General features: G+C 30.7%; 1 protein-coding gene across 4 annotated transcripts in view; it reads left to right on the top strand.

The window, feature by feature from the left end:
• Positions 1-24,898, top strand: part of Gprk2 (G protein-coupled receptor kinase 2) — a 647,504-nt gene that overhangs the window by 67,635 nt on the left and 554,971 nt on the right. For all 4 annotated transcript variants that reach the window (XM_075292157.1, XM_075292156.1, XM_075292158.1 and 1 more), the window contains exon 2: positions 8,366-8,555. The gene's annotated coding sequence lies outside the window, so the exon portion shown is untranslated. The remainder of the gene's footprint in view (positions 1-8,365; positions 8,556-24,898) is intronic.

The raw sequence follows: 24,898 nt of genomic DNA, 5'->3' as shown, positions 1-24,898 counted from the left end.
AAATAGAAGAATCACAGACAAAAGTCTCAGTATAAATTCTACAATCCTTAGTTGAATGAAGTTGAACTCGTAACAGAAGTTTCAGTTGAATAACATCTGATACAAGTCTTAGTGGGTAAACTGTAAGCGAAAGTCGTTTAGAAGGTAATAGTTGTCGTGAGAAATATTTGTATTACAGAGTTAAAATTTAGTAGTATAGGATGTTTGTGCCAGATATTATATAGACCTCCTGGCTGGGGTTATGACGGGTTGTAGATCTCTGGATGCGTTGAGTCGAGACCTAGCGGTCCGATCAGCAACTCTCCGCAGCTGTGGTTGTGATATGTGGACGACTGGATACTACTCCTTAGTTGAATGAAGTTGAACTCGTAACAGAAGTTTCAGTTGAATTACATCTGATACAAGTCTTAGTGGGTAAACTGTAAGCGAAAGTCCAAGTAGAGAAAGAAACAACGAAAGACAGAATGACAAATCTTAAAACTGGGATTGAACCCACGACCCTATGTATGCAAAGCGGGCATGCTAACCTTTGCACCAAGATGGCTCCCTACCAGAGAATGAAGCCGCCGAGTCGCGCCGCCGATTTCAGTCGCCGCCGACCATTTTTTGCCAGTCGACGCCGCCGCCGAATATGTCGACTCATCTCGACTCAAATTTAGCCGCCAATTAATCAAAAATGTCGATTTAAATCAGAAAAATTTATATATATTTGACGTATTTTTTCCAAAATTTTGAACACAACCAATCATATTTAAGCTGCTATAATAATTTAGCAAAAATTTAGCTCAGAAAATTTGAACGAAAAGTAAATTTGTTTGTAAGATAGGTTGTACAACTAATCTCATTATCATTCGATTAACTTCAAATTGATTTTGTAATGGATAATTGTCCGCCGCCGAGTGAACAAATTTATATCGGCTCAGCCGTCAAGCCGCCGCCGCCGGAGGCAAAAATTTAGTGTCCGCCGCCGCCGACAAAAATGGGTCGGCTTCATTCTCTGCTCCCTACTTTAAGGAAGATTTGTCGTACTGCAGAGACATACGACTTCCGAGATTGTAACGATGGATTTTCCCGACCTTGGCTGGGTTAAGACTCCAAGAGTCCGGGGTTCATCACAGAAATTTATTCTACAGACTGAGATAAGGTTGTTACGTTTAGAAGGTAATAATTGTCGTGAGAAATATTTGTATTACAGAGTTAACATTTAGTAGGAGAGGATGTTTGTGCCAGATATTACATAGACCTCCTGGCTGGGGTTATGACGGGTTGTGGATCTCTGGATGCGGTGAGCGGAGATCTAGCGGTCCTCAACTTGATCGCATCTTGCCAGGCGATCAGCAACTCTCCGCAGCTGTGGTTGTGATATGTGGACGAGTGAAGGTACCGAAAAGTCGGATTTCTATCAACGTGGCTGGGGTGATCGCACAACCCTAGCTGCATAATAGGAGGAGATGGAGAGATTACATACCTTTATTCATGGGTGCCACCGTGGTGCAATAGGTTAGGTTAGGTGTATCAGGCAGCCCGATGTATCAGGCTCACTTAGACTATTCAGTCCATTGTGGAACCACATTGGTGAACTTCTCTCTTATCACTGAGTGCTGCCCGATTCCATGTTAAACTCAATGACAAGGGACCTCATTTTTATAGCCGAGTCCGAACGGCGTTCCACATTGCAGTGAAACCACTTAGAGAAGCTTTGAAACCCTCAGAAATGCCACCAGCATTACTGAGGTGGGATAATACACGGCTGAAAAACTTTTTGGTGTTCGGTCGAAGCAGGAATCGAACCCACGAACTTGTGTATGCAAGGCGGGCATGCTAACCATTGCATCACTGTGGCTCCCGTGGTGCAATGGTTAGCATGCCCGCCTTACATATACAAGGTCGTGGGTTCGATTCCAGCTTCGACTCAAGTTTTTCAGCAGTGGATTATCCCACCTCAGTAATGCTGGTGACATTTCATGTCCGTGAAGTTAAAGTTAACTTTATCTTAGCGGAGACAAAAACCGAACTATGTTCACTTTGTACAAAAGTTCAGCTAAATAATGAACATAGCTCAATTAGGTAGGAAGGAAAAATGAATATTAAATAAAATTATTAATTTTTAATGCGAAACATCCTGTAGGTAAACGAAGCTAAAGCAATTTAATAGAAATATGTATAAAGTGCTGGAAAAAATACAAAGATTTATTGAAAATCCCACATAGTCAGCGAAAATTGGACTATAAAACTGAAAGCTAAAATTTAGAATTTAGGTCACTGTGCCAAAAATCGGCATGGGGGGGATATACCAAGTAGTGGTGGAGACAGCTCTCCCCGAGTAGAATACGAATCTGAAATCAGATTATTCAATTGGTTAACAGTTTTTGAGAAATTTCGGTCTTAAGTTGAAATTCAGATTTTGAGCCGATTTTAGTATTTGGGCCACTGTGCCAAAAATCGGCATGGGGGGATATACCAAGTAGTGGTGGAGACAGCTCTCCCCGAGTAGAATACGAATCTGAAATCAGATTATTCAATTGGTTAACAGTTTTTGAGAAATTTCGGTCTTAAGTTGAAATTCAGATTTTGAGCCGATTTTAGTATTTGGGCCACTGTGCCAAAAATCGGCATGGGGGGGATATACCAAGTAGTGGTGGAGACAGCTCTCCCCGAGTAGAATACGAATCTGAAATCAGATTATTCAATTGGTTAACAGTTTTTGAGAAATTTCGGTCTTAAGTTGAAATTCAGATTTTGAGCCGATTTTAGTATTTGGGCCACTGTGCCAAAAATCGGCATGGGGGGGATATACCAAGTAGTGGTGGAGACAGCTCTCCCCGAGTAGAATACGAATCTGAAATCAGATTATTCAATCGGTTAACAGTTTTTGAGAAATTTCGGTCTTAAGTTGAAATTCAGATTTTGAGCCGATTTTAGTATTTGGGCCACTGTGCCAAAAATCGGCATGGGGGGGATATACCAAGTAGTGGTGGAGACAGCTCTCCCCGAGTAGAATACGAATCTGAAATCAGATTATTCAGATTATTCCACCACTACTTGGTATATCCCCCCATGCCGATTTTTGGCACAGTGGCCCAAATACTAAAATCGGCCCAAAATCTGAATTTCAACTTAAGACCGAAATTTCTCAAAAACTGTTAACCAATTGAATAATCTGATTTCAGATTCGTATTCTACTCGGGGAGAGCTGTCTCCACCACTACTTGGTATATCCCCCCCATGCCGATTTTTGGCACAGTGGCCCAAATACTAAAATCGGCTCAAAATCTGAATTTCAACTTAAGACCGAAATTTCTCAAAAACTGTTAACCAATTGAATAATCTGATTTCAGATTCGTATTCTACTCGGGGAGAGCTGTCTCCACCACTAGTTGGTATATCCCCCCATGCCGATTTTTGGCACAGTGACCTAAATTTTAAATTTTAGCTTTCAGTTTTATAGTCCAATTTTCGCTGACTATGTGGGATTTTCAATAAATCTTTGTATTTTTTCCAGCACTTTATACATATTTCTATTAAATTGCTTTAGCTTCGTTTACCTACAGGATGTTTCGCATTAAAAATTAATAATTTTATTTAATATTCATTTTTCCTTCCTACCTAATTGAGCTATGTTCATTATTTAGCTGAACTTTTGTACAAAGTGAACATAGCTCGGTTTTTGTCTCCGCTAAGATAACGTTAACTTTAACTTCACGGACATGACATTTCTCAGTGTTTCAAAGCTTCTCTTTCTTTCTTAGCTTCACGTGGCTAGAGCGATCGCACACCTCTAGATGAGAAATACGATAGAAGGAGGAAAATGGAGGAACACGCTGTTGAAGTGATACCACGCCGCTAGCTGAGAAAAAGGAGGAACACTTGTCTAGAGTGGTTGCACACCTCTAGTTGTGGTATAGGAGAGGATGAAGGAAAAGGCGAACACGTGGTTACACAGTGATCGCACACCTCTACCTGAGGAATAGGATAGAATGAGGAACATGTGACCCCACACCTCTAGCGGTGAAATAGGAGAAGATGAAGAAAAGGAAATTACGTGGCTAGAGAGATCGCACACCTCCAGCTGAGGAAAACGAGGAAAACTTGGCTACAGTGGTTGGAGAGGATGAAGAACACGTGAATAAAGGAATAGGATAGAAGATGGAAAATTGAGGAACACGTGGCTAGAGTGAACGCACACCTCTAGCTCTAGACAATTTTCAATGAATAGCGTTGTTTTCTTTGATTAAAATTTCTTTAATTTAAAGAAATTTGTTCTTAATATTGTCTAAATTGTCTGTCATAACATTTATAGCAAGTAAACTATATTTGAGTGAAGAGAAACCACATGTTGGAACTTGCAACATACATACATGTTCCCTGTAAGAATGTTCCAAGTGAAAAGTCTACATTCTTATATACTAAAAAAAATATAGACCTAATATGAAAGATTGTAAAACCTAAATTTTAGTATATGCAATTTACACAATATTAAGAACAACTTTCTTCAAAACAAAGAATTTTTAATTAAAATAATGTTCATAATCCTTGCCTTAAAAATTTATTTATTTAAATTTAGGTTGGGAATCTTTGAAATTTGCGTCCCTTCGTTAAAGTCGTATGCCTTTGAAATAAAGTAAATTTTCCTTAAAAACATTTTTTATTTCAACAAATAATTTTTAAATTATCTGAGATATTGGGATAGCGCATATCGATACAAATTGGGTTGGGAAGCTCTGGTTTAGGAGATATGGCCAAAAGAAGTTTTTCATATAAAAATTTCAATTTTTTTAAGATTTGGTTGGATTTTTCAATTTGTTGGGTGTGGTCACGAATTAAAGTCCTTTTCGCTCTAGGACGCTTAGTTTAGGAGATATGGCGAAAATAAGTTTTTCATATAAAAATTTCAATCTTTTTAGGGTTTGGGGGGGGGTTTAAGTTTTTTTGGGGGGTGGTCACGAATTAAAGTCCCTTTCGCTCTAGGACGCTTAGTTTAGGAGATATGGCCAAAAGAATTTTTTCATATTAAAATTTCATTTTTTTTTAGGATTTGGGTGGACTTTTTAATTTTTTTTGGGGGTGGTCACGAATTAAGGTCCCTTTCGCCCTAGGACGCTTAATTTATGATATATGGCCAAAAGAATTTTTTCATATAAAAATTTATTTTTTTTAGGAGTTGAGTCAATTTTTTAATTATCTTTTATAATATGGATTCTTTAACTTTTATTTATACATTAATTGCTTTGCTAATAAATCCAAAAGAGAATAAAAATTTGATAAATGAGATCTTTGCCCTAATTTAAATTTTATAGTGTCTCTAAAAAATTTTCTTATTTTACAGAAGCTGCATCTTATGCTCGAAATCAATAACAAATACCTCAAGGGGAAAATCAAAATGTTTGGATCCAAGTAAACCTTCTTTTTTTCATTATAGCCATTGAACTCCTTAACTATTCCATATTACTCTTACTGACATTTAAGAAGGCCTCTAAAATCGTAAACCTTAGAAAATTGCCCATTTGTACTATATTGTGGCGCACATATATTGTGGTTTATCGGATTTTTGTATATTTTGTGGTTTTCTCCTCCACCTCAGTCCACCGTCAATGCTCGTAAATTAAAAGAAAACAATATCATCCTGGTCGCACGCGCTATTTACCATCAAAAACGTGGTGCATTAACCAAAAATTTCTTTAAAAAAAAACCCGTGTTCTCCCATGAAATGGTAAAAAGATGGTCTGATTGGGTGAACAAACGATAACGATTACTGCCATCGGTGGTTGTTTACTCTGCGTGAGGGATGCTGTGGTATTTTTTGAGAAGATGATTTTCTTACAAAATTATTTTTTAATGAAACAGTTGCTAAATGATGTGAAGAGATAACAAAAAATTCTTAACAAAAAGCAAACAAATTGTAGCAGCATTCAGGCAAATATAAGGCAGTGACCCAAGTATAGTGGGTGTTGAGAGTTGTGGTGGGGGTGTGGTGGTGGCGAAACGTGGTACACACTTTAAGCAACTAAATTATATGTAATGACATAATACAACAACGAAGAAATGGAGAAGAATCCCAAGCTGCTTACCCGGTTGTTTTTATACTAATGATTTTGGTTTTGATTCCGGGAGAATTGACAAAATTTTCTATAGGAATACAATTTTGACAACATTTTCTATAGAAATATAATTTTAACAAAACTTTCTATAGAAATAAAATTTTGACAAAATTTTCTATAGAAATAAAATTTTCTATAGAAATAAAATTTTGACAAAATTTTCTACAGAAATACAATTTTGGCAAAATTTTCTATAAAAATAAAATTTTGACAACATTTTCTATTGAAATAAAATTTTGACAACATTTTCTATAGAAATATAATTTTAACAAAACTTTCTATAGAAATAAAATTTTGACAAAATTTTCTATAGAAATAAAATTTTGACAAAATTTTCTATAGAAATAAAATTTTGACAAAATTTTCTACAGAAATACAATTTTGGCAAAATTTTCTATAGAAATAAAATTTTGACAACATTTTCTATTTAAATAAAATTTTGACAAAATTTTCTATAGATATACAATTTTGACAAAATTTTCTATAGAAATAAAATTTTGACAAAATTTGCTATAGAAATAAAATTTTGAGAAAATTTTCTAGAGAAATAAAATTTTGAGAAAATTTTCTATAGAAACAAAAAATTTTACAAAATTGGCTTTGCAAACAGAATTTTGACAAAAGTTTCTGTACAAATAAAATTTTCTATGGAAATAAAATTTTGACAAAATTTTCTATAGAAACAAAAAATTTGACAACATTTTCTATGGAAATAAAATTTTGACAAAATTTTCTATAGAAATAAATTTTAACAAAATTTTCTATAGAAATAAAATTTTGACATAATTTTCTATAGAAATAAAATTTTGACAAAATTTTCTATACAAATAAAATTTTGAGAAAATTTTCTATTGAAATAAAATGTTGACAAAATTGGCTTTGGAGATAGAATTTTGATAAAAGTTTCTATAGAAATAAAATTTTGAGAAAATTTTCTATAGAAATCAAATGTTGAGAAAATTTTCTATAGAATACAAATTTTGAGAAAATTTTCTATAGAAATAAAATTTTGGAAATAAAATTTTGACAAAATTTTCTATAGAAACAGAAAATTTGACAAAATTTTCTATAGAAATAAAATTTTGACAAAATTTTCTATAGAAATAAATTTTAACAAAATTTTCTATAGAAATAAAATTTTGAGGACATTTTCTATAGAAATAAAATTTTGACAAAATTTTCTATAGAAATAAAATTTTGAGGACATTTTCTATAGAAATAAAATTTTTAAAAATTTTCGTCGAAAATAGATTTTTGACAAAAGTTTATATACAAATAACATTTTCTATAGAAATAAAATGTTGACAAAATTTTCTATAGAAATAAAATTTTGACAAAATTTTCTATAGAAATAAAATTTTGACAAAATTTTCTATAGAAATAAAATTTTGACAAAATTTTCTATAGAAATAAAAGTTTGACAAAATTTTCTATAGAAATAAAATTTTGACAAAATTTTCTATAGAAATAAAAGTTTGACAAAATTTTCTACAGAAATAAAATTTTGACAAAATTTTCTATAGAAATAAAATTTTGACAAAATTTTCTATAGAAATAAAATTTTAACAGAATTTTCTATAGAAATAAAATTTTGACAAAATTTTCTATAGAAATAAAATTTTGACAAAATTTTCTATAGAAATAAAATTTTAACAGAATTTTCTAAAGAAATAAAATTTCGACAAAATTTTCTATAGAAATACAATTTTGAGCAGTTTTTCTGTAGAAATAATATTTTCAGAAACAATTCCTATACAAAATTTTGTCAAAATTTTATTCCTATACAAATTGGTTGGCTTACCCGGTTGTTTTTATACTAATGATTTTGGTTTTGATTCGGGACTAAATAATGATACAATTGCAATTAGGATACCTTCAATATGAAATTCTCTTTCTCGAAAATGAGATTTTCGTATGTTATACTAGGGAAGAAACCTCGTTTTTCTGTTCCATTCCAATGAACTTTTAAAACTAAATAAAAAATCCAACTACTTTCGGGCGGAGTACATCTAAAATTCATTTGTAGATGATCCAAATTTGCACAACTTCCAATCACATTGGATCCCACACCTTTCGCTGAAAGCTCTAGGGTTTCTGGCCAAATATATTTAATTCGAAAAGTCCTAAACTATCTTAGATGGTTAGGTTACCATTTCGGTTGGTTACTTTGTACTCAACTTCGAGTTGCAAACATATCCTCAACCAAATTTTTATTATTATTGATATTGTATTCAAAATATTAATTTTAGTAATTTTTTTATTTACAGATAAAATAATTGCAGGCCCTGTGAAAAAGTAGAAGAAAACGTTAATACCTCCAACATCATTCTCAAAAAAACAAAAAAAAAATAGTCTTCAGGACTTGGGTTATACAAAGTAAAATTTTCTTCTTCCAGTTAAAAGCAGCGTCAACTGTAAACAAAATATCTGGAACGTATCAACGGCGTTATTTTTGAGGTAAGTAGGGAAAGTACCAAATTAAAATTTTTTGTTACAGGATAGTGACCACGTTTGTCACAGTTGGTAGAGTTCTATCAAAAATTGTAGATTTTTTACTGTTTGGAAGATTGGTAGTAAATATTTTTGATGTTTTGGTAGTTTTTGCAGAAAAATAGAAATAAACTTTTGACAAAATTCTCTATAGAAAAAAAATTTTCTATAGAAATAAAATTTTGACTAATTTTTCTATAGAAATTAAATTTTGACAAAACTTTCTATAGAAATAAAATTTTGACAAAATATTCTCTGGACATAAAACTTTGATAAAATTTTCTATGGAAATAAAATTTTGACAAAATTTTCTCTGGAAATAAAATTTTGACAATATTTTCGATACAAATAAAATTTTGACAAACCTTTCTATAGAAATAAAATGTTGATAAAATTTTCGATAGAAATAAAAATTTTGACAAAATTTTCTATAGAAAGAAGATTTTGCGAAAATTTTCTATAGAAATAAAATGTTGACAAAATTTTCTATAGAAATAAAATTTTGACAAAATTTTCTATAGAAATAAAATTGTGACAAAATATTCCGTAGAAGTAAAATTTTGACAAAATTTTACTACCATAGAAAATTTTGTCATAATGTCATTCTTGTTGTGTTATTTTGACTAAATTCCTACAGAAAATTTCAACAACATATTCTATAGAAATACAATTTTGACAAAATTTTCTATAGAAGTAAAATTTTGACAAAATTTTCTATAGAAATAAAATTTTGACAAAATTTTTTATAGAAATAAAATTTTGACAAATTTTTCTATAGAAATAAACTTTTGACAACATTTTCTATAGAAATAATATTTTCTATAGAAATAAAATTATGACACAATTTTCTATAGAAATAAAATTTTGCCAAAATTTTCTATAAAAATAAAATTTTGAAAAAATGTTCTATTTTCTATGGAAATAAAATGTAGACAAAAAATGTTTATATTGTTTTTTATTTCAAATAAAATTTTGACAAAATATTCTCTGGACATAAAACTTTGATAAAATCTTCTATGGAAATAAAATTTTGACAATATTTTCGATAAAAATAAAATTTTGACAAACCTTTCTATAGAAATAAAATGTTGACAAAATTTTCGATAGAAATAAAAATTTTGACAAAATTTTCTATAGATAAAATTTTGCGAAAATTTTTTATATAAATAAAATTTTGACAAAATTTTCTATAGAAATAAAATTGTGACAAAATATTCCGTAGAAGTAAAATTTGGACAAAATTTTCTATAGAAATACAATTTGACTAAATTTTCTATAGAAATAAAATTTTGACAAAATTTCCTAAAGAAGTAAAATTTTTACAAAAAATATTCCTCACCACCTAAGAGTTACTTGTCTAGGAATAAAATTTTGTCTAGGAATAAAATCTTGGCAAAATTTCCTCTAAGAATAAAATATTGACAAAATTTTCTCTAAAAATTAAATATTGACAAAATTTTCTCTAGGAGTAAAATTTATTCCTATAGAAAATTTTGTCAAAATTTTACTACTATAGGAAATTTTGTCATAATGTCATTCTTGTTGTGTTATTTTGACTAAATTCCTACAGAAAATTTCAACAACACTTTCTATAGAAATAAAATTTTGACAAAATTTTCTATAGAAGTAAAATTTTGACAAAATTTTCTATAGAAATAAAATTTTGACAAAATTTTCTATAGAAATAAAATTTTGACAAAATTTTCTATAGAAATAAAATTTTGACAAAATTTTTTATAGAAATAAAATTTTGGCAAATTTTTCTATAGAAATAAAATTATGACACAATTTTCTATAGAAATAAAATTTTGCCAAAATTTTCTACAAAAACAAAATTTTGAAAAAAAAATTTTTGAAAAAAATTTCTATTTTCTATGGAAATAAAATGTAGACAAAAAATGTTTATGTTGTTTTTTATTTCAGCTTAAATCCATGCATTGACTAAACTACAAGTGGTGCTTAACCAACAATAACAAACAAAACGAATGAAGATAGAGGAGGCATGCTCAAAAACAAACTCAGTCAACTACATTCAAATCCATGATTTGAGTTTGGCAAAGGAAAAGAGATATGCTTGCAAATTTGTTTAGGCAGTAGCCGATTATCAAACCTTTTTTCGGAAGGTTCAGGTGTAGTTCACTTTGGGTCATTGGCGGAGCTAGAAATTTTCTCTGGGGGGGGCTATGCCCCCCCCAGACATCCTTCAACATTTTGTCGAAATTTCCGAAGCGATAAATTACCCCTATTGATAAAACTATACATCCTCAATTTTATTGCGGTGTTAAAGGCAGCAAAATCAATCAAAAACTCAATCACAAAAATTAGTTGTATCAATTAATTTTTTAATTGGCTTTAATGATTGATACTATAATTTTTTTTGATTGAATACATTTCAATTAAAAACAAGTAAGTAAAGTCTAAAGTCGGGCGGAGCCGACTATATTATACCCTTCACCACTATGCAGACACACATTTGTGTTACCATCTTAACTACTTAAAATTTGGTGGGAGCTATATAAAGGTTTGCATTTTCAGATACAAATACTTTTAATGGAAACAATTTTTTGTACTTCTGCAAAAACTCTAGAATTAAAATTTAAATCGGCTAACGCCCTGGGATGATACACAATGTTAGTAAAAAATATGGGAAATATGAAGCGAGAGAAATTTTAATGCAATTGTACAAAAGAGATTTATGATTTTTCAGGCGATACATATGTATTCGAGATATAGGACAATTAGAGTAATATTTACAATTTTTCTACTAAGCAGTGGCGATTTTACAAGGATATTGGTTAGATCTCGCCAAGATATGTGTCGGGCGACTTGGACCCTTATTTAAAACTCATCCGTTCTATGGAAATTTTGGCATTGCAGTGTGTAGGATATGGCTAAGATATGGGGAAATCATCACAGAATTTTGTGTAAACTGTGAGAATTTTGGCCATATTTGTATTCTCTGTGGAAACTATCCAGTCAATTGGAGGAAAATCCCATTGAAAATGGGTCTAAAATATGAAACAGTCGACCATATTTCCCCAACTCTGGTGTACGTATATATGGGAGCTATATACAATCTGAACCGATTTTGACTAAATTTGACATGTATAGTTAGAATAATAATTCTGCTATCTATGCGAAATTTCAGGTAAATGGGAGTATAACTTTGGCCCCCCTAGTCATATGAGTGCAAATCTGACGGGAGATATATATGGGAGCTATATCTAAATCTGAACCGATTTTAACAAAATTTGACACACTTAACGATACTATTAAACGTACCCCTTGTGCAAAATTTGAAGCAAATCACGGCAAATCTCTGGCTTTTGTGGCCATATAAGTTCAAATCGGACGAAAGATATATATGGGAGCTATATCTAAATTTGAACCGATTTTAATCAAGTGTACCAAGCATTGGTAGAATGCCAATTCTACCCTCTGTGCAAAATTTCATGAAGATCGGTAGTAAACTTTGGGCTCTGTGGTCATATGAGTCTAAATCGGACGAAAGATATATATGGTAGCTATATCTAAATCTGAACCGATTTGGGTGATATTTTGCAAGATTTGCGAGATTCATTAAATATTTGGATGTACGGTATTTCAAGAAAATCGGTTGATAAACACGCTAACTATGACCACATCGTAGATAATTATATATGGCAGCTATATCTAAATCTGAACCGATTTTTTCCAAAACCAATAGCAATTGTCTCTGTCTCAAGAAACGGCCCTATGCCAAATTTGAGGACGATCGGACTTAAATTGCGAGCTGTACTTTGTGCACAAAATTACATATACAGACGGACGGACAGACAGACAGACAGACGGACATCGCTAAATCGACTCAGATTTTAATTCTTACCCGATCGGTATACTAAAAGATGGGTCTATAACCACTATTTCTTGGCGTTATATACAAATGCACAAACTTATTATACCCTGTACCACAGTAGTGGTGAAGGGTATAATTAATTAGATCAATTAATTTCATGGTTGAAGACAAAAAATATTTTATTGTGTGTGGGAGCCGGTTCCACGACACCGCTATAAATAATCAAATAGCAACTTACCATTATTTAATATAACAAAAAATAAAAGCATTGCTTTAAGTATGTGTTTGAAAAATATTGTTTGTAATTTATTTTTAATTCAAGACAACAAACATATGATTTTTAAATTTTATTTAAAATGTGTGTTTTAAAACAGGACTAGAATTCATAAAGCACAACATAAACTTAACATATTCATCGTGTATAAAAAATACTAAGAATAAAAAATTAAATAAAAGGCAAAAAATAAATTGAATATTATAAAACGACTATCTTCGATTAGTTTTTAAAAATTCTCTGAGAACAGAATACAACGAAGCAACTGTCGAGAGCAGCGGTACCAACTCTGTGGATTTTTCGTGATTTTGACGATTTTATATGGTAAATTGGGCATGTGACGATTTATGATTTTAATCAACGTAGTTATAAATTGACTATTTTTGAAAATGTGCGTCTCAAGTTTCCTTTTAGTGTTTTTATTACGTGTTTTTAGTTGTAATGTAAATATCAATACTAACAAGTATATACGGCCGTAAGTTCGGCCAGGCCGAATCTTATGTACCCTCCACCATGGATTGCGTAGGAACTTCTACTAAAGGCTGTCATCCACAATCGAATTACTTGGGTTGCGATAACACTTGCCGATGGCAAGGTATCGTAAAACTTTTTAACACTGTCTTCTAAATTGTAAGTTAGCCCATACGGGGTATATATTAAACAAAAAAAAGCCGATTAAATACGTATATAATCTAGTTTGACAAAACTTTCTATAGAAATAAAATTTTGACAAAATTTTCTATAGAAATGAAACCTTGACAAAATTTTCTATAGAAATAAAATTTTGACAAAATTTTCTATAGAAATAAAAATTTGACAAAATTTTCTATAGAAATAAAAACTTGACAAAATTTTTTATAGAAATAAAATGTTGACAAAATTTTGTATAGAAATAAAATTTTGACAAAATTTTGTATAGAAATAAAATGTTGACAAAATTTTCTACAGAAATAAATTATTTACAAAATTTTCTATAGAAATAAAATTTTGACAAACATTTCTATAGAAATAAACTTTTGACAAAACTTTCTATAGAAATGATATTTTAACAAAACTTTCTATAGTAATAAAATTTGACAAAATTTTCTATGGAAATAAAGTTTTGGTAGATTACAAAATTTTCTATAGAAATAAAATTTTGACAAAATTTTCTATGGAAATAAAATTTTGACAAACATTTGTATAGAAATAAACTTTTGACAAAACTTTCTATAGAAATGAAATTTTGACAAAACTTTCTATAGTAATAAAATTTGACAAAATTTTCTATGGAAATAAAGTTTTGGTAGATTATTTTTGGCGATATGGACCAATTTTTGTGTAATAAGTCATCGGCTATATATAACTAAAGACCGATATGGACCAATTTTTACATGGCTGTTAGAGGCCTTATATTGACAAAATGTACTAAATTTCAACCGTATCGGATGACTTTTGCTCCTCCAAGAGGTTCCGGACGTCAAATCTGGGTACGGTTTATATGGGAACTATATATAATTATGGACCGATATGGACCAATTTTTGCATGGTTGTTAGAGACCATATACTAACACCATGTACCAAATTTCAACTGGATCGGATGAATTTTGCTCTTCCAAGAGGCTCCGGAGGTCAAATCTGGGGATCGGTTTATATGGGGGCTTTATATAATTATGGACCGATATGGACCAATTTTTGCATGGTTATTAGAGGTCGTAAACTAACATCAGGTACCAAATTTCAACCGGATCGGATGAATTTTGCCCCTCCAAGAGGCTCCGTAGGTCAAATCTGGGGATCGGTTTATATGGGGGCTATATATAATTATGGACCGATATGGACCAATGTTTGCATGGTTGTTAAAAACCGTATACTAAGACCACGTACTAAATTTCAACCGCATCGGATGAATTTTGCTCCTCCAAGAGGCTTCGGTGGTCAAATCTGGGGATCGGTTTAAATGGGAGCTATATATAATTATGGACCTATATGGACCAATTTTTGCATGGTTGTTAGAGACCATATACTAACATCAGGTACCAAATTTCAATCGGATCGGATGAATTTTGCCCCTCCAAGAGGCTCCGGAGGTCAAATCTGGGGATCGGTTTATATGGGGGCTATATATAATTATGGACCGATATGGACCAATTTTTGCATGGTTGTTAGAGACCGTATGCTAAGACCACTTACCAAATTTCAACCGGATCGGATGAATTTTGCTGCTCCGGGAGGCTCCCCAAGCCAAATTTGGGGATAGGTTTATATGGGGGCTATACGTAAACGTGGTCCGATATGGCCCATTTTCAATACCATCCGACCTACATCAATAACAACTACTTTTGCCAAGTTTCAAGTCGATAGCTTGTTTCGTTCGGAAGTTAGCGTGATTTCCACAGACGGACGGACAGCCGGACAGACGGACAGACGGACGGACGGACAGACGGACAGACGGACAGACGGACGGACGGACGGACATGCTTAGATCGACTCAGAATTTCACCACGACCCAGAATATATATACTTTATGGGGTCTTAGAGCAATATTTCGATGTGTTACAAACGGAATGACAAAGTTAATATACCCCCATCCTATGGTGGAGGGTATAAAAAATATGCTTAACATACTCTCTCTACCACAATCTTAATTGGATTAAACACATCGCAAAGCTTGAATTAAAATATAAAACAACTGTAGCTTTGATTATTCTGGGGTGGCAAGAACTATTCTGGGGGGGGCATAGCCCCCCCCAGCACCCCCCTAGCTACGCCAATGCTTTGGGTTGAGTGAATTACCCGAATCTTTTCTGATAATTGGTTGATAGTTTTGCTGCAAGTAGAGGATGCTGATGAGGAATGTCGTAATTCCGAAACAGCTGTACATCCAACCATCTTGAAGTCTATAAGGCTTTGCCCAAATAAATTTGACAAGCATACTTTTCCTCTGTTGGTTAAGCTACACTTGTAGTTTAGTCAGTGCATGGTTTTAGGCTGAAATCAAAAACAACAATTATGATTGAAGAGAAACCAACAATAACAAACAAAACTAATCAAAATTTTTTATGGAAAAATTGTTGACAAACTTTTCTATGGAAATAAAATTTTGGCAAAATTTTGCATAGGAATAAAATTTTAACAAACTTTTGTATAGGAATAAAATTTTGACAAAATTTTCGATAGAAAAAAAATTTTGAAAAATTTTTCTATAGAAAAAAAATTGACAAAATTTTCTATTGAAATAAAATTTTAACAATTTTTTCTACGGAATTAAATTTTTTGGCAAAATTTTCTATAGACATCAAATTTTGACAAAACTTTCTATAGAAATAGAATGTTGACAAAATTTTCTAGAAAAATTGAATGTTGACAAAATTTTCTATAGAAATAAACTTTTGACAAATTTTTCTATAGAATAACATTTTGGCAACATTTTCTATAGTAATAACATTTAGGCAACATTTTCTATAGTAATAAAATTTTGACAAAATGTTCTATAAAAATAATATTTTTCTATATACAAATTTTGACAAAATTTTCTATATAAGTTGTAAGAAACCTCATTCCAAAGAAAGGCAGTCACTCGAACATAAATCAGTTTGGGTTGTTGTATTTTTGAAAAGTCGTTTTTTTGAATTAGTTTTGATTTTCAAAAGAACCAAAATCAAATCTCTTTTGTAAGTTTTCATATGAGAACAGGACAGAGTTTCTGTTTAGCAAAGGCGATAATATTTGTAAAATCAGAATATTTTTAGCCAACACCATTCAAATCCTTCTTCTGACCAAAATATCAAGAACAGTTCTTCCGAAGTAGACAAAGTTAAATACAGCCTCAACTCAATTATGTGGCTCAAATATCCAACTTTAAAAGACCACCCAGATGGTTTTTACCTTTATTATGAAATTGTGTATCACCATAATGATATTAGTGAGGCGCATGGTCGTCCATAAAACAAAGCTTGCTGTGTAGGTTGGTTTTGATCCAATGGATTCAATCTATAGACCCTTTTCCATTTGAGTGTGTGTGTGTGTCTCTCAGAATTTGCAAAATCTCTCTCTATGTAGCAGTTGTGGTTGTTGTTCGATTGTCCTTTTGGCATACACTTGGACACATGGTCCATTTGTTCTTGATGTTGATGTTTTCTTCTTGCTGATACCATGGTTATTCGAATGGTTCCTTTGACTTATCTTAAGTTAAAATGCCCAACATGTCTCCTCCTATCCAAGTCATAAGCAAAAACGCCACACACGCAGGCAATATTTAGTTCCAGAATTGCCTTGCTAGACCAGCGACCACACACGCACCAGAAACCATGTGCCTTAGAACAGCTAGTGATCCAACAAGCCCCACAATGAACTACACCATTGCACACATTCCATTGATCCCCTTTAATGTTAATGAATCGTTAACTTCTTACATGTTCCGTCCCTCCGTTTTGGCCTAGTCTTGTACTATATTGGATTATGCCATGGTTGTGCTCATTTGTTGTTGGTTGGTAGTGTGGCATTATAGGGATCTTTTGCCAATAACTGGGCTACTACTTGCATGGCCTGCAGCTAGCCCAGAGTTGATGAGTTTAACATTTGGAGTAATGCGGAAAATCCCGAGTCTTAGTTGAGTGAGACTAATTTTTGCCAGAGTGGAATATGCGAGCCAATTTCATTAGAAGAGTCATAAACACGGTTATGTGGGTTCGCAATGGCATAACCATATTGCAAGGAATTACACAATAAATTTTCATTCTAATGAACAACATTATTTTTGGATATAGGTAAATCCGTTCTTATTGGATCATTTAAGCCTTAGTGAAGAGGGCTGGAAAAAAGCCACCAGTATCAAAAATTTCGACAAGTTCACCATTAAAATCAGAAAATTTTTGATTAAATTTCATATAAGAATCAAATTTCGAAGAAATATTCTATAAAAATCAAATTTCGATAAAATATTCTATAAAAATAAAATGTTGACAAAATTTCTATAGAAATAAAGTTGCGACGAAATTTTCTATAGAAATAAAATTTCGACGAAATTTTCTATAGAAATAACATTTCGACAAATATTTATAAAAATAAAATTTTTACAAAATTGTCTATAAAACTAAAATTTTGACAAATCTTTTATAAAAATAAAATTTCTACAAAATTTGTTTACAATATAAAAGTGTGACAAAGTTTTCTATGAAAATAAAATTTCGACCAAATTTTCTATAAAATTAAAATATCAAAGAAATTTTCTATAGAAATAAAAATTCTACGAATTTTTTTATAAAAATTAAATTTTTACGAAATTTTCTATAAAAATAACATTTCGACGAAATTTTCTATAGAAAATTTTCTGTACAAATAAAATTTTGACGAAATTTTTTTCCTATTTTCCTATAAAATTCGACGAAATTTCCTATAGAAAATAAAATTTCTACGAAATTTTCTATAAAAATAAAATTTCGACGAAGTTTTCTATAAAAAATAAAAGTTTTCTATAAAATAAACATTTCGACGAAATTTTCTATAGAAATAAAATTTCGACGAAATTTTTTTTCCTATAAAAGTCAATTTCGACGAAATTTTCTATAGAAAATTCGACGATTTTTTTTATAAATTTCGACGAAATTTTCTATAGAAATAACATTTCGAGGAAATTAGTTTCCTATAAAAATTCAATTTCTTTATAAAAATAAAATTTTTACAAAATTTTTTATCAAAATAAAATTGTGACAAAATTTTCTATGAAAATAAACACTTCGACGAAATTTTCTATAAAAATATTATTTCGACGAAATTTTCTATAAATTTTTTATAGAAATAAAATTTCGACGGAATTTTCTATAAAAATAAAATTGTCTATAGAAATAATATTTCGACGAAAATTTCTATAGAAATAAAATTGTTAGGAAATATTCAATAAAATAGAATTTAGAGGACATTTTCTATAAATATAAATTTAGAGGAGACTTTCTATAAAAATAAAATTTCAATGAAATTTTCTATAAAATTAAATTTCAACGAAAATTTTTATAACAATAAAATTTCGATGATATTTTCTATAAAATTTTCTATACAAATAAAATTTTGACGAAATTCTCTACGGAATTCAAATTATGACGAAATTTTCTTTAAAATTCAAATTTCGATGCAATTTTCCATAAAAATAAAATGTCGACGAAATTTTTTATAAAAATAAAATTTCGACGAAATTGTTTATAAAATTGAAATTTCGACGAAATTTTCTTTAAACTTCAAATTTCGATGAAATTGTCTATAAAAAATTCGACGAAAATTTTGTATAGAAATAAAATTTCGACGAAATTTTCTATAAAAATAAAATTTCGACGAAACTTTCTATAGGAATAAAATTTCGACGAAATTTTCTATTAAAATAAAATTTCTACGAAATTTTCAAATTTTCTATAGAATACAAATTTTGAGGAAATATTCTATAGAAATCAAATTTCGAGGAATTTTTTTCTATAAAAATTCCATTTCGACAAAATTTTCTATAGAAATATAATTTCGACGAAATTTTCTGTAGAAATAAAATTTCAACGAAATTTTTTATAGAAATAAAATTTTGGCGAATTTTTCTATAGAAATGAAATTTCCACGGAATTTTCTATAAAAATAAACTTGTATATAGAAATAATATTTCGACGAAATTTTCTATAGAAATAAAATTATAAAATTAAAACTGCCCTCACAATATTCAATAAAAATAAAATTTAGAGAACATTTACAGTAACATTAAATTTAGAGGAGACTTTCTATAAAAATTAACTTTCAACGATATTTTCTACAAAATTCAAATTTTGATGAAATTTTCTATAAAATTAAAATTTTGGCGAAATTGTTTATAAAATTCAAATCGACGAAATTTTCTATTGAACTCAAATTATGAAGAATTTCTTTTTTTTAATTCAAATTTCGATAACATTTTCTGTAGAAATAAAATTTAAACGTCGAGGAAATTTTCTATAGAAATAAAATTTCGACGAAATTTTCTATAGAAATAAAATTTCCACGAAATTTTCTATAGAAATAAAGTTTCGACGAAATTTTCTATAGAAATAAAGTAATGCAACAGACACCGTCGTTAGCTATTTACTCTACAGTAGGTGTATTATTTTTGTTCTTTTCAAAAATTTTCCCGATGAAGTCTTTCAATGAAAAGACGAAATATTGAATAAATAAAAATTAATCATCCAGACCTCGAGCTCGTTTTTATCAACAATTATCAATTGGAAAATCTATATACAGGTCGAATATAATAAAAACATCCATAATATAAGAAATAAAATATCCACGAAATTTTGTAAAGAAATAAAGTTTCGACGAAATTTCCTACAGAAAAAAAATTTCGACGAAATTCTGTATAGAAATGAAATTTCGAGGAAATTTTGTATAGAAATAAAATTTTGACCAAATTTTCTATAAAAATTCAATTTCGATGAAATTTTCTATAAAAAAAAAAACAATAACATAGATTAAGTCAGTAAATATATGTCGAAATTTTCTGTAAACACTGTTTTTTCGTCAAAATTTTACATATTGTAAAATCCCAAAAATTTTAATGGAATTTTATTTTATTGTGTTAAATTGTGGTTGTATAATATTTGCTAATTAAAATTAATAATATTTGCAAAAACAAATTTCTGACCAACAATTATTGCTACATAAACTTTAATTCGTTTGTATTCCAATTTGTATTCAGCAATACACATGAAATACCAATTGAACTTAACGTTTATGAAATTTTTAAAAATTTGGAAAGGTAGTGTAGAATATGGGTAGATACATGGATATAAAATTCTGGGAGAAATGAACAATTTACGAGTACATCTGTTGATTATGTTGCCATAGGGAACTGAGCTCTTTGTTAATTAAACCCACGTTCATAGTAACGCACTTTTTTTTGGAGTACATCAATAAGCTCTTGCTGACTCGGTGCTTATACCCTAAAATGGGAAAAAATGAAAGTACATTAAAGGTGATGGTTTATTGATTTTAAATTTGGAATTAATGTACAACTGCTTGGTTTACTATAGAAATTATGAGTTTTGCGTTTGGATTTTAAGATAAAATCCAACTATTGGAAAATTGATAAAAAAATTATCAATAAAAATAAAATTTCGAAGATATTTTTTTTTTATAAAAATCGAATTTCGATGAAATTTTCGATAAAATTAAAATTCGATGAAATTGTCTATAAGAACTACATTTTGCCAAAATTTTCTATAAAGCGAAAATTTCAACAAAATTTTCTATAAAAAAAGAAGTTCGACGGATTTTTTTCAAAATAAAATTTTGAGGAAATTTTCCTTAAAAAATAAAAGTACAAAAGAATTTTCTATAAAAATAAAATTCCGGCGAATTTTGCGTAAAAAAAGAATTTTGAGAAAATCTTCTATTAAATTGAAATTTTGAGGCAATAAAATAAATAACAAGGATATACAGTAGTAAATTCGGCCGGGCCGAATCTTAAATACCCACCACCATGAATCAAATATAATAGTTTCCTTTGAAAATTTCAAGGGGGTTTGATGATATATTTTCTCAAGCAGATCAGTTCAACCAGTAAGCTTCCCACAGATAAATATAAAGATTTTACCTATGAAGACAAGATCAGATGCTGAATTTATAAGAACCTTTTTTTGTTTGAGTTTTAGAGGAATCATCAAATTGGATAAAAATAAAATCGGGAGATTGGTCTATATGGGGGCTATATCAAAACATGGACCGATACTCAACATTTTCGGCACACCTCTTTATGGTCCTAGAATACTTCTAGATTTCCGATTTGAGGCAAATTAGGTAAAAATTACGGATTCTAGAAGACCAAGAAGTAAAATCGGGAGATCGGTCTATATGGTGGCTATATCAAAACGTGGACCGGTACTCACCATTTTCGGCACACCTCTTTATGGTCCTAGAATACTTCTAGATTTCCGATTTGAGGCAAATTAGGTAAAAATTACGGATTCTAGAAGACCAAGAAGTAAAATCGGGAGATCGGTCTATATGGTGGCTATATCAAAACGTGGACCGGTACTCACCATTTTCGACACACCAATTTGTGGTCCTAAAATACCTCATGTGTGTGAAGATAAATTCGAATTTGAAATTTGCAGCAAAAACTTAGCCGAGACTCAAACCAGCACCAAAAATATTTTTCAAATTCGAATTTAGGATTTCAAATTCGAATTTGGACTTTTAGTATTTGGCTTATTATTCAAAAACTAAGCCGCGTGCGATATAGAGAGTAGGCTCATTGGAAAGGGCTTGAGCTCAGCTTTCATAATCAAAAAAGTCTTCATTAGAAAAGTATTTGTGAAAAGCGAAAATTTGAAAACAAAATGTTCAACAAATTTTTACAACGGACCCACTGTGCCAAAACTAAGCCGCGTGCGATATAGAGACTAGGCTCATTGGAAAGGGCTAGAGCTCAGCTTTCATAATCACAAAAGTCTTCATTAGAAAAGTATTTGTGAAAAGCGAAAATTTGAAAACAAAATTTTCAACAAATTTTTACAACGGGCCCACTGTGCCAAAACTAAGCCGCGTGCGATATAGAGACTAGGCTCATTGGAAAGGGCTTGAGCTCAGCTTTCATAATCACAAAAGTCTTCATTAGAAAAGTATTTGTGAAAAGCGAAAATTTGAAAACAAAATTTTCAACAAATTTTTACCACGGGCCCACTGTGCCAAAACTAAGCCGCGTGCGATATAGAGACTAGGCTCATTGGAAAGGGCTTGAGCTCAGCTTTCATAATCACAAAAGTCTTCATTAGAAAAGTATTTGTGAAAAGCGAAAATTTGAGAACAAAATTTTCTACAAATTTTTACAACGGGCCCACTGTGCCAAAACTAAGCCGCGTGTGATATAGAGACTAGGCTCATTGGAAAGGGCTTGAGCTCAGCGTTCATAATCACAAAAGTCTTCATTAGAAAAGTATTTGTGAAAAGCGGAAATTTGAAAATGCTTTTTCAACAAATTTTTACAACGGAGCCCACTGGGCCAAAACTGAGCCGCGTGCGATATAGAGAGTAGGCTCATTGGAGAGGGCTTGAGCTCAGCTTTCATAAACACAAAAGTCTTCATTAGAAAAGTATTTGTGAAAAGCGGAAATTTGAAAATGCTTTTTCAAGAAATTTTTACAACCGAGCCCACTGTGCCAAAACTAAGCCGCGTGCGATATAGAGACTAGGCTCATTGGAAAGGGCTTGAGCTCGGCTTTCATTTCCACAAAAGTCTTCATTAGAAAAGTATTTGTGAAAAGCGGAAATTTGAAAATGCTTTTTCAACAAATTTTTACAACCGAGCCCACTGTGCCAAAACTAAGCCGCGTGCGGTATAAAGACTAGGCTCATTGGAAAGGGCTAGAGCCCAGCTTTCATAATCACAAAAGTCTTCATTAGAAAAGTATTTGTGAAAAGCGAAAATTTGAGAACAAAATTTTCTACAAATTTTTACAACGGGCCCACTGTGCCAAAACTAAGCCGCGTGCGATATAGAGACTAGGCTCATTGGAAAGGGCTTGAGCTCAGCGTTCATAATCACAAAAGTCTTCATTAGAAAAGTATTTGTGAAAAGCGGAAATTTGAAAATGCTTTTTCAACAAATTTTTACAACGGAGCCCACTGTGCCAAAACTAAGCCGCGTGCGATATAGAGACTAGGCTCATTGGAAAGGGCTTGAGCTCAGCTTTCATAATCACAAAAGTCTTCATTAGAAAAGTATTTGTGAAAAGCGGAAATTTGAAAATGCTTTTTCAAGAAATTTTTACAACCGAGCCCACTGGGCCAAAACTGAGCCGCGTGCGATATAGAGAGTAGGCTCATTGGAAAGGGCTTGAGCTCAGCTTTCATAAACACAAAAGTCTTCATTAGAAAAGTATTTGTGAAAAGCGGAAATTTGAAAATGCTTTTTCAAGAAATTTTTACAACCGAGCCCACTGTGCCAAAACTAATGCGCGTGCGATATAGAGACTAGGCTCATTGGAAAGGGCTTGAGCTCAGCTTTCATTTCCACAAAAGTCTTCATTAGAAAAGTATTTGTGAAAAGCGAAAATTTGAAAATGCTTTTTCAACAAATTTTTACAACCGAGCCCACTGTGCCAAAACTAAGCCGCGTGCGGTATAAAGACTAGGCTCATTGGAAAGGGCTTGAGCTCAGCTTTCAGACAACAATAGTCTTCACCATATAGATATAATTAAATTTTAAAGTTTTATTTAAATGTTAAAAAAATCTCTATATTGTCAATGTTCTTTTTTGTATACACACAAAAATTTTTTTCTGATTCAATCACGATATTAATTGATACATTTAATTATTTAATTGAAATTTCTTAAATCACGAAAATTACATTAAAAAAAATAATTGAAGTCAAGAGCAAATTTGAATTAATTTTTTAAATGACTAAATTAAAAATTTAATTGATATTGATTGCAAAACTCAATTAATTTTGTTCATTAAAAAGTTAATTGTATCAACTAGTTTTGTACTTAAAAATTTTAAGATTATTAATTAATTTAATGTTTCCATCTTGATTAAAAAGTTATTTGTACCAATTAATTTATTGACAAATTTTCAACTTCTATCACCTTTTTCAAAAGAAATGTGTTGAAGATATTTCTTCTGTGTAGGTTAAAGTGGCAGCCCGATTAAGATTCAGGCTCACTTAGACTATTCAGTCCATTGTGATATTCTTCTGTGTAGGACTCATACTTTGGGAACAGCTGATATTTATCAATAAACTTTTAGGTTCAATGCGTTTGTATGCGAAAAACAAAATATTGATATATCGCAAAATTAATTGATCCAATCAATTCTTAATTAAAGTTTTTTTATCACGAAAATGATAATATCAATCATCTATAACAACTAAAAATTAGTTGTTCCAATTCAATTTTGCAATTGATTTTTATTTTAACTAAATAAATAATGAAATCAATTAAATTGTGAAGAAATAGATTTTAAATTAAATTATTAATTAAAACTTTAATTTAATATATATATACGTGATGAAGATTTTGTTGATTCGCGCTTCGGATTCCCAAATTTAATTAATTCAATTAAATCCAATTGATTCAATTAAAAGTGTAATTGATTACGATAGCAAAACACAATTTTTTAGTTTAGTTTATTTATTGCCTCACATACAACAAGATTTATAATCTTATAATTATAGTATGTGACATAAAATATATGAAGTTATCTGCGTTGCTTATGCG

This window comes from Haematobia irritans, chromosome 1 (genome assembly GCF_050003625.1).
Source record: "Haematobia irritans isolate KBUSLIRL chromosome 1, ASM5000362v1, whole genome shotgun sequence".
NCBI lineage: Eukaryota > Metazoa > Arthropoda > Insecta > Diptera > Muscidae > Haematobia > Haematobia irritans.
This window is presented reverse-complemented; position numbering and strand designations above follow the sequence as displayed.